Source organism: Zea mays, chromosome 10 (assembly GCF_902167145.1).
Source record: "Zea mays cultivar B73 chromosome 10, Zm-B73-REFERENCE-NAM-5.0, whole genome shotgun sequence".
Classification (NCBI taxonomy): Eukaryota; Viridiplantae; Streptophyta; class Magnoliopsida; order Poales; family Poaceae; genus Zea; species Zea mays.
Window position 1 is genome coordinate 90,307,560 of NC_050105.1, and position 10,170 is coordinate 90,317,729.

Here is a 10,170-nt window from a genome sequence, read left to right on the forward strand (position 1 = left end):
AAAATCCTGGGATGCTTTATTAGGGCGTTGCATGTCGACATGCGGGAAGGTGCAGATGTCTCATGTGGACCGTGAAGGACAGTTTCTTTTTTAAATGCACAAGCACAACACTAAAGAGTCGCGGGGAGGTGGAAATAGGCATGCAGGTGGGGCCCATTAGTAGTTTCTTCTTCCTCTTCTCATGGCTAACTGGTAACCGCACGAGTGATTCTCTCGCTAGTCGCTGCTCATTACGCATGCACGCAGGGAGAGGGAAATGGCCGCTGCGCTAAGCGAGCTCGCATGCAGAGGGACAGGGCACTGGGCAGGCCCCGGGCGCTATGCCAGGATCGTGCCGAGGCCGGATCGGGGTGGTCGCGGGCAAGCTGCACAGGCTGCCGTGCCGGGGGCACGCCGCGCAAGGTCACGATCGGACGCGCTGGTGCGCAGGGCTGCACCGGGGGCACGCCGCGCAGGGCGCGAGCGGCCACGCCGGGAGCACGAGGCTACACCACGGGCGGCCATGCTGCAGCGGGAGGGAGTACAGGGAGCGCAGCAGGCCGGCCATGGCCGTCGAGAACGAAGGGGAGGGAGGGAAAAAGAGGAGGGAGTTAGACGGCAAGGAGGTCTCCCCTCCGTGGACTCGAGCGCGGGTGCCTGGGATGGGCTCCGGCGAGGTGGACGGCGAAGACGGGCGGAGCGACGCCTGCAGACTGTGATGGCGGTTCCGGCTGGCCTCCTGCTGCGCGCGACGGGCGAGGTGGGGAAGGGGCGATTGAAAGTAGGAACCGGCGTAGCGGGCATGCGAGGCAGTTTTCTAGGAAGAGGATCAGGAGCCGAGACGACTGAGCCACACGACGAGCGTGCACATGGCCACATGGGACGCCTTGCGGCCTGGCTCCTGGAACGTGCGATGTGGGGGGAAGCTGGTGGAGCCCACATGGCGCTGGGCAGTCGCCGGCTTACGCAAGCGCGCTAGGCGCGACAGGGAGCACGCTGGCGCGGCTACGACACAGGCGAGCACGCCGACGGCTGGGAGCTCGTGGCCTAGGGTTTGGGCGCGGGGCCGCGGGAGCTGGGCTTGGCAGGCCGCGAGGAAGGAGCGCGGCGTCTGCGCCTGCGTGCATGCGCGCATGCAGAGGCGCGGAGGCGGCTGGGGAAGGGCGCGGCTAGGTAGGCCGGCCAGGCGGCAGCACACTAGGGTTTGGGGGTGGGACGCGCGCTGCAGGGTGGGCCAGTGAGGAGCTGGGCCGTGGCTGGTGGCCTGAGCGGGGGTGGGCTGTGGGCGCGGGGTCACGCTGGGCTGCGCGCGCCGAGTGGGCCAGGGGAAGGGGCGCGAGATGGGCCAGCAGGAGGGGAAAGGGGCGCGGGCCAGTGTTGGGCTGGGAAACGAAATTGGGCCGCAAGCAGGCTGAAAGGGAGTGGGTGCTGATTTCTATTTTATTTATTTATTTATTTATTTATTTTCTTTTTCTCTCTTTTTTATTTCTATTCTCTCCGATTTAATTTCAAGCTCGAGCACAAACTCATAAATGAGAAGAATTCACAACCATCAAATTCATCCATCAAAATAACTATGTACTCGAGCATAGCGAAACAACTGAAAACTCCCCTAGTGTTTTTATTTACTAGGCTCACCTCTATAAAATAACCCTCCTCTATTTAGAAAAACGGGTAAAAAGAAGGGAAGGAAGGGGGTAACACCTGAATTTGGTAAATATTAGAAAAGAAATTTTATACCCCCCAAATTCCGGGTGTTACAGATCTAACCCCCTTAACAGGAATCTCGCCCTCGAGATTCAAGAAGAGGCTAGCAAGAACGACAAGGTTGGTTCATAGGTTGTTCGAAGTTTCTTCATTTCAACTTTGACTCTGCGGGTCGACTTGTGGTTGGTTGCTTTGACCTTCAGATACTTGAAACCGATTGATGCAATTCTTGAGGATCTCTCGGACCTGTGGGTTAGGACCCACACATGCTTCTTCCGCGCCACTTTGATCTTGTTGGTTGATGTTGATCACATTGTATTCATTGGGGTTACCGGCTAACCCCCTTAACAGGAGCATTGATACGCAGTTGGTGGAGATGTTGTCGACTCTAATCTTGACTGATTAAGAGAGGTTGGAGGTTGCCAACCGAACAGGTGCAAGAGGAAAAGGTATAGATAGAAATGGTAAGCATAGATGGATTAAATAGAGATAAGGGAGAGCACCCAGCTACCTAACTCTATGGCACTCAGCTAGTAAACTGATGCTATTGCGGACTAAGGGCCACAACACATCAACACTCATCACAAAGAAGCAAATCAGTCATAACACAAAGACAAACATCACAAGAATACCACAACAAACATATCATTGCTACACGTTAATGCTAACTAGATGGTGGTCTTCCCTAAAAATGGAATAACTAATCTCTAAGGTTGTCGAAGGACGAGGAGAAGAACAAGACGTGTAGGATAGGGACACGAGCACAATTAAGGATGGAGCTTAAGCAAGGATTGTAATATACAAGGAAGAAAATGCAACCAAGGGCAAGGTAGGTAAACACCATTCTCAAATCGAGATGGGAAAGATGATATTTCAAAAGATAGGCATAGGATAAGCATCATGGAAAGATCTAGATATTAGAAAGGTAAGGGTGATATTGAGTAAAAGTTAAGACTTGCAACGCGACAGAGGAAAAGGGAACAGACAAGAGCGAGATGGGTAAGACATCACTCTTCGAATGAAATGGGAGAGGCAGCTTTAAAATGCAGGTACAAGATAAGCATCAAGGTAAAGATCGAGGGATGACAAGGGTTAAGGTGATGAGGGACAAACACACAATAAAAGATGTATTTTAGACAAGACTTGCAAGGTGTCAAAGAAGGGGGAGCAGTCGATGATGAAATCGAGGAGGCATTATCCCCGAACAGGGATGGAAAGGAGGAGGCTTCAAAGAGGAGATTCAAGGTAAGCAGGAAGGCAAGGACATGGATTTTACAAGGGTTTTAAAAGTAATAATGGACAAGGATGTAGGAGAGGAGGTAAATAGGCATAAGACAAAGGATATAAGTACCATAAAGGATGGAGTTAAGACTGGACCTGCAAATGGAAAAGGAGAGGGTGCGTCCAAGGGCCAATTAGGTAAATTTCCACTCTCAAATTGAGGTGAAAGAGAGGGGATTTTTAAAGAGTAGGAATAAAGATGGGTATCAAGGCAATATTGATGGACGACAAGGTTAGGGTGATAGCAAATAAAAACACAGCAAGGGATGGAAATAACACAAAACTTGTAAGGCGACAAGAAGTAAAAAGAAATCGAGAGATAGGTAATTCACAACTCTCAAACTGGGTTGGAAGAAAGGGCAGGCTTTTAAAGGATAAGTTCAAGGTAAGCATTTAGGTAGAAGACAAAAAATTCACAAGGGTTAAAGGCGATAACAGACAAGGGTATAAGAGAAAAGATGAAGGCATAGAAATGTCAGTGGTGTAAGTACAACAAAGAATGGAGTTGCACCCAAGCTTACACGTGGTAAAGAAGAAGATATAGCCAAGGGTGAGATAAGTAAAACACTGCTCTCAAATTAAAATAGGAGATTGGAGATTTTAGAAAACGAACATAACGTAATCACCAGGGTAAGATCAAGGGATGAGAAAGGTAAAGGTAATATCAAACAAAAGTAGGCAAAGGGTGGAGTTAAAAACTCGCAAGGGACAAAGAAGATGATACGCTCAAGAGAAAAAATGGGTAAAGCATACACTCTTAGATTGGGATCGAAGAGAGGAGATTTTTAGAGGCAGATATAGGATAAACATCAACGTAAGATATAGAGGTGATAAGGGTAAAGGTGTTAATGATGAAAAGCATAACCATGGACAGAGTTAAGGCAAGACTCGCAAGGTAACAAAGTGGGGGAGACAATTAAGGATAGGATAAGTGAGGTTTCGACATAAGAGTTGAAGTAAAAATTCATTACCGAAGGAAGTTACAAGGAATCAATGAGATCACCAAGGATGTGCGAAATAAAATGAATGCTCATAGATCATCGAGAAACAAGGGTGGTCAAGGGAATGTAAAATTAAATATGCTAAACAGACCTTGGGATACAAAGGTTAGCATAAAAAAGATGAAAGTATGAAAGATTTCAAGGAGATGAGCATATAAATACCAAGAGACAAGAAATTGCTGAAAGATAGCGACTTAACAACAGAAGAGGAAAGGGTCTCAAAAGACAGGAAGGTCATGGACATATAAACTGAAATGTTTAAATAGACATCATAGTTTTTTTTATTAGAGGTAGGTATTGAAACAAGAGTATTAAAGAATCCAGGGATACGAGCATGTCAATATCAGGGGAATAAAGACTGTGAAATGGTAGCAATTTAATAATGGACGAGGGAAGAGTCCCAAAAGACTAAAGGCTATGGTTAGGGGGCATCTATAAGGATGTCGCAAGCACAAGAGTGAGATAAGTTCTAATAGACTGAGAGAAGTATAGACCATGCTAGAATAAAATACTTTTTGACAAGGGGACATATAGGAGCACAACATAGAATTAGTCGAGATGACTAAAATTTTGAAGCAGAATCAAGGATGAGGTGAAGTAACAGTCAAGAAGTCCTTAAAATGGCCAATGCTACTCTAGGTCAGCGGTCCTACAGTCAGCCTGGCTTTGATACCACTTATGTCACACCCGGTTTTAGAAGGTAAACCGAATGCGAACCATGTACGTGCCAGGATCAGTAATTCATGTACACAGCGATTACATAAATGACTCATCATAGCACAATGCTTCGAATTACAATAAAGAGTAAGTAATAATGTTACAGACTAGAGTCATTTACATAATATAAATCAAAGTACACAGAATCGAAACGTAGCCAATGTAAACAACCCACCACAGGCAGCTGACTAGGGGAGGTCGCTAGTCTAATCCTCGAACTAGTCGAAGTCCTGGAACTCCTGGAGATCCGCCTCGACACCGTTCTCCTTCTCTACCCGAGCATAATTTGCACCAAGGCAACCTGATGTTTTGTGAAAGCAAGGGTGAGTACGCATCAATGTACTCAGCAAATGTCCTGTTTGGCTGCAGTGGACTAGCTTTATGTGGGGTTAAGTCAAGCAGTTGCTTTTAGTTGGTCAGGTTATTATTACTAGTAGAAAACCAGGTTTTAGCATTAACCCAAGTTCTTAACCCAAAGTACCCTTTCCAAATGGAAAGAATACCACTTACCATTACATTAATCATAATAAAAACCATCATCCTCATCACCGCCTGTAGTCCGAACATCTCTGGTCAAGTATCACTAATCAATGGAGCTCCCTTGGCCGCTCATAACCGCGAGCACGACTGATATATCAGTTTCATAACACTCTGTAGAGGTTGCGCACTTTACCCACAAGCCGTGATTCCCTCTCTAGCCCGGGCTTGCAAGACCCTTATTCACTACCGAGGTGAATGGCCAGGGATTCACTACGAAGCCTTTACAAAGATGCCCTGAGGCTGTAGCCACCCGTTAGGTTTCCTAAATGCACTGCACTCCTCCCCAAGGGGCGAACCAACCTTGGCAGAGCGAGCCGCATAAACCGAGCCCCATTAACGGCACGACGACGAAGCGAACTACACCCCAGTTCCTCTAATTATTCAGCTAAGGGCATCCCATTCTACCCTCATGGTTGCACTGTTTTCCCGGGCGATCATCCAACGAACAGGTCCTTACGGAGAGGCACTCGAGAAACCGCTCGAGCCCCCTAAAGTATCACCAGTCCAACATCATAATCATAGTGACGACATCGTATCATAAGTGTTCACATCATGTTCATTGATTAAAGTAAAGCAATAGCATGAAGCTAACCATAGTAACCCAAAAGGTAATCAAGGACCAGGTGAATAGAAAGCTAGTCAATCCTTAGGTTGATCATGGTATGCGGGTTGATGAATTATAAAGTAAATGGGACATAATATTTCAGAGGACACTTGTCTTCACAAACAGATACTCAGGATCTTCAATCTCGTAGAACTCGAAGAGCTATATCACTTGGTCGCCAACGCTTGATCTTCGATTCCTTGAAGCTTGGAGATGGATCGCAATCTATTCGCGACGCACAGCGAATACAAACAGGCACAAACAAACAAACACATATATATGCATAAGAACATTACACCATACAAGATAAAATGTTATACAAACATGCAGCATAAAATAGAGCTCGATTCTATGGTTACGCGAGGGAAAGAAACGTCGAACTCGAAACTACGGTAGAGAAGTTAGCGCGTTAACGTTAAACAAGTATTAACAATAACTTTTAGTTCAAACATGATCAAATATAAATATTGTACATCAGTTAGTTCGATTAATCTGCTACACTAACAATGTCTGTTAATTAAATAATTTAATTAAAACAAGAGATTCTAAGCGAGATGAATTTATGACGCGTGAAACAGCACGACAGCGTGCAAATGACGCGCGGACACACGCGACATAGCACGCTGACGACACATGAAACAGCGCGCGCGACGAGCGCGAACGCGCACGAATCAGCACGCCGGCGCGCGCGGAACGGCACCCGCGACATACGAGAATAATTAAACAGGTGACACGTTTATACTAAACGAATGTTAAATAAATAGAAAGCAGTTAAATTAATATTATCCATGTTAATATTTATTATAAAAGCCCAAGATAGAAACTACATCCTTTAATCTGATTGGAATATTAATCTAATAATTATTAGTCGAGCAATCCTTAAATTAGTTATCTAAAATATATGATATGACATATTAATATCGTTAACATGAGTGTTTATAAGCGGCAAACTATTTATTATCACGCGCATACAACGCGCGACACACGCAAAACAACGCACACGACAATAAAAAGTATTTTAGTTGGTATTAATCATGTTAATTAACATTTATATTTATAAAAGCAGAGTTAAAACTATAGACTCGTTCTAATTAAATTATTATTTTATTAACCCTCGAACAAAATAATAATTAATTATTTAACTAAGATATGCGACACGACAACCACGAGCGTCGTGGGAACAACGTGCACGACAACACGCGCAACAGACGTGTGGCGCGAACGCTCGAACGAACAACGGCGACACGCAAACAGCGCGCGACTCGCGAAAACGGTGCGACATGCGAAACTACTAAACTGCGTCGTTTTTATTATAATAATCAAGTGTTAAATATAACCTTTACGTAGCATCAACACGTTATCAGCTATCTACAAACGCCTAATTAAAATTATAAACTAGATTTGATTGAGCTGTTGTTTTAATAACTGAAAACTAAACAATTAATCAAGTGATTAACATGAACGACATGACGAAGTGATGTTATTAAAGCGCGCAAATAACGATTTACCGAGCGATGACGAAGAGAGCGAGCAGCACGCGCTACACACGTGAACAACGCGATAACAACTAAATAGACGACACGTTTACATTAAATAAATATTAGTTGAAAACATCTGAGTCGGCACTAACCACATTAATTTGCATCTATAAAATCACCATTTAAAACTATACCTTAATTTTAATTAGAATGTCGTTCAAATAAACCTTGGATTAACTACCTAATTAACGAAAACATGTGTCATGACGAAATACTAATTGTAACACGTAGGCGATGTTATTATGAAGCTAACACCATTTAAACGATACAAAACGGACTTAAAACGCAATAGATAATGTACAATTAATACACCACGGAACTAAATGACGTGGCACAAATTGAGTGGTTTTAGAATATCCACACGTTGGACCATAAAGAGCACAACTATTGAAAATCCTGGGATGCTTTATTGGGGCGTTGCATGTCGACATGCGGGAAGGTGCAGATGTCTCATGTGGACCGTGAAGGACGGTTTCTTTTCAAAATGCACAGCACTAAAGAGTCGCGGGGAGGTGGAAATAGGCATGCAGGTGGGGCCCACTAGCAGTTTCTTCTTCCTCTTCTCATGGCTAACTGGTAACCGCACGAGTGATTCTCTCGCTGCTCACGACGCATGCACGCAGGGAGAGGGAAATGGCCGCTGCGCTAAGCGAGCTCGCATGCAGAGGGACAGGGCACGGGGCAGGCCCCGGGCGCTATGCCAGGATCGTGCCGAGGCCGGATCGGGGTGGTCGCGGGCAAGCCGCACAGGCTGCCGTGCCGGGGGCACGCCGCACAAGGTCACGATCGGACGCGCTGGTGCGCAGGGCTGCATCGGGGGCACGCCGCGTAGGGCGCGAGCGGCCACGCCGGGAGCACGAGGCTACACCACGGGCGGCCATGCTGCAGCGGGAGGGAGTACAGGAAGAGCAGCAGGCCGGCCATGGCCGTCGAGAACGAAGGGGAGGGAGGGAAAAAGAGGAGGGAGTTAGACGGCAAGGAGGTCTCACCTCCGTGGACTCGAGCGCGGGTGCCTGGGATGGGCTCCGGCGAGGTGGACGGCGAAGACGGGCGAAGCGACGCCTGCGGACTGTGATGGCGGTTCCGGCTTGCCTCCTGCTGCGCGCGACGGGCGAGGTGGGGAAGGGGCGATTGGGAGTAGGAACCGGCGTCGCGGGCATGCGAGGCAGTTTTCTAGGAAGAGGATCAGGAGCCAAGACTATACATGTCCATCCGGACCGGGCAGACTGGGCTACCCGTGGCACGGCACGAAATTGGCCCGTCACGGACACGGCACGGCCCGGAACAAAATGGGCTCGGGCCAGCCCGGCACGCCAGCTGTGCCGTGCTTGGGCTGATGTAGTAGCCCGCGTGCCAGCACGAGCCCGGCCCGGATATTGGCTAGGCACGGCACCGGCCCGAGACAACATAACCCTAGCCGCCTGCCGCCCAAATCTCAATCCCCCACTCACTCGCTCGGGCACACGGCCGCCACTCTCCCAGTCTCCCTCGGTCTCTCTCCTTCTCTTGGCGACTGGCGACTAAACCAGTAAACCCTAGCCCCAGTCCCGCCGCTCGCCGACCACCGCCGGCCGCCTCATCTCGCTCGCAGGCTCGCAGCTCGGTCGTCGTCGTGGGCTCGTGGCCTTGTCGTCGTCGGTGTGGCCTCTTCTCGGCTACTCGGTCGTCGTCGTCGCATCGCCGGTTGAGGAACCGCCGAACCGGAGGTCCGGAGCCTCTTCTCTCCCTCCGGTCATCCACGTCGCCGCGTCGGTATGGACTAGGTCTTTCCTTCCTCGGCTTCCTCCCTTCCCGTCTTCCCGTGCCTCTTCTCTCCCTCCGGTCGTCGTCGTCCGGTCGTCGCATCGCCAGTTGAGTTGATCCGTTGAGGAACCGCCGAACCAGAGCCTCTTCTCTCCCTCCTGTGTACTGTGGTTGTGGATCTACCTCTACTGTCTACTCGCAAGTCCCAACCCCAAGCAGCTAACGCCAACCCTAACCCTAAGTCCCTAACCCTAACCGTCGTCGGTGGATCTCCATCTTCCTCTCTTCTCCGGTGCTCCGCCTGCGCAGGTATTCTCTATCTTCCTCTCCTCTGAGTCCTCTCTAATCCACTAATTTGTCGGCTGTCGCTAATCCTCTCTTGTTTTGTGCTAAGGTCGCCGACCGATTAGGTTGGTGCCGCGCTCGTCGTTGAGGAACCGGAGTCGCAGAGGAATTGGGGGTCCAGCAGGCGCGCGACCATGGAAATGGAGATAGATCCGGTCGCCGAGGCCGCTGCTATTGCCGAGGAGTTGAGGCTGCAGGACCACAATGACGCTGAGGATGCTCGACATTTCATCCTCGGCAGCAGCGCAGATGCTGCTGTCAATGTGGACCCTGTGCTAGAGCCTGTTGGTGGTGGTACTGGGACGGGATCGACGAGCCCGACTGATGAGAGCACGGTTGAAGGTGATAGAGCAGGGAAGAAGAGGTCTAAAGCTTGGAATGACTTCACAGAGGTAAAAGATTTGGTGAATGGTAAGAGGGTAAGGGTCTCTGCCATATGCATCCACTGTAAGGCTAAATTTTCTGCTAAATCCTCTGGTGGCACTGGACATTTGCTACGCCATGTTGATACTTGTGCTGCTAAGAAAGAAAAGGAACGATCTGGTAGAATTCAATCTATGCTTAAATATAATCCTGATGGTTCACTAATGCGTTGGGAGTACTCTGATGCTAGGGCACGTACTGAATTGTGTCGTTTGATTGCTAGAACCGATTTACCTATTTCCTTTGCTGAATGTGATGCATTTGAAGAATATATTGTGAATGCTCATAATCC